This window comes from Mastomys coucha, unplaced genomic scaffold (genome assembly GCF_008632895.1).
Source record: "Mastomys coucha isolate ucsf_1 unplaced genomic scaffold, UCSF_Mcou_1 pScaffold21, whole genome shotgun sequence".
Lineage (NCBI taxonomy): Eukaryota > Metazoa > Chordata > Mammalia > Rodentia > Muridae > Mastomys > Mastomys coucha.
In genome coordinates this window covers 2,239,558-2,240,896 of record NW_022196904.1, presented here as the reverse complement: position 1 = coordinate 2,240,896, position 1,339 = coordinate 2,239,558, and the positions used below count along the sequence as shown (strand labels likewise).

The 1,339-nt window shown below is 45.9% G+C and overlaps 1 protein-coding gene across 2 annotated transcripts in view; it reads right to left on the bottom strand.

Moving 5' to 3' along the window:
• Nucleotides 1-1,339, bottom strand: part of U2af2 (U2 small nuclear RNA auxiliary factor 2) — an 18,017-nt gene that overhangs the window by 15,519 nt on the left and 1,159 nt on the right. The window lies entirely within an intron of this gene.

The following is a 1,339-nucleotide window of genomic DNA, read 5'->3' as shown; positions in this document are numbered from 1 at the left end:
GATTTTAAGAGTTTAACAAGTTTCCTTGCCTTGACACATGGTAAGGGATGAGCTTAATTACAACTATAGTCGGTATGTACCACTAATTTCAAAAACCCAGCAAAGAAAGCATCGATGATCAGCATACAGGTAACAGGTTAGATTATCAGATAAAGCGAAATGCAGGTATTTGAAGTCAGGTATATTCAATCCCTAAGCCCTATACTCTTAAGCAATACATTACTCAAAGCAGTAAAGATCACCAAGGGCACTCAGAATAATTGCTTTTCCACGTGTACTGTTTCAGCTACTCTCTCCTTAATTCCAGCTTCATTTCAAAGAATTCTGAAGGTCTCATCCAGTGCCCCAACCAAGATAATTTAAGTCTCAATCCTCAAGAAATTTAAACTCTTCAGTCTCAAACAAAAAGAGGTTGCAGAGATGTCTTATAACTCAACTTTTTCCTCGGAATCCCTAAATCCATCATAGCACCAACATAGTCTGCTTGCCTTTCTCATCCAAATTCACAGTACAGGATCTTACCTTAGGAGCACCTGCCTCCACTAACCTATTAATGGGCCAGCTTCCTCTTTCCCATTTTGTTGAATATTTTACTATCCCTACAGTGTGATTGGATTTAGGTACCGGAGTTTGGAATGATTCAAGATCTGGGCTCTGACTAAATCGAAAGGTTTGGGGATTGTAAGGGATATGGAAAACAGATATTGTCTGCCGCCAAAAACCCCAAGGCATATATGATTTATGCTCAGCAGGAGCACAAAGAACGAAGACTTCCCTCTTTGGCGGGCAAACAAGTAGGACACATTTTTATCTAAGACGCCACAAAACCGGAGGCTGAGACAGAAACATTGAGGCAGGAGAGTTCTGGAGAAATCGAAAAATATGAACAGGCTCGAAACCTACAAGCAGCGAGAGATTGTACTGCCAGTCCACGTGAAGGAAAGGGGGGTAGGAGGGGGAAAAATGCTTCACCACCGCCATTTTGGAAACAAAGGGGGCGTGGAGAAAGGCAAAGTACGCCCGACCGGAAGCGGAAGTGCCAAGGCAGCAAAAGAAAAGGACAGAATTAAGAGACCCAAATTCATCTTTCTCAAATAAAAGACAAAAACTTAAAACACAACAAAAAAATAGCTCCACACTGAGGAATCAGGCGCGCTCTCAACGCGCCTACTTGACAAAACGCGCCGCCTCCGCCGGGACCACGTGGGCGCGGGCTATTGCGGCGCGCACGCGCTGTAAGCCTCGCCCGTCACCCCTTCCCTCAGCTCCAAGAGGGGGTCACGTGAGCTAGGCGCGCGCGGCACGGACGTGGGGGGGGCAATCGTGCGGCCCTAGGGAG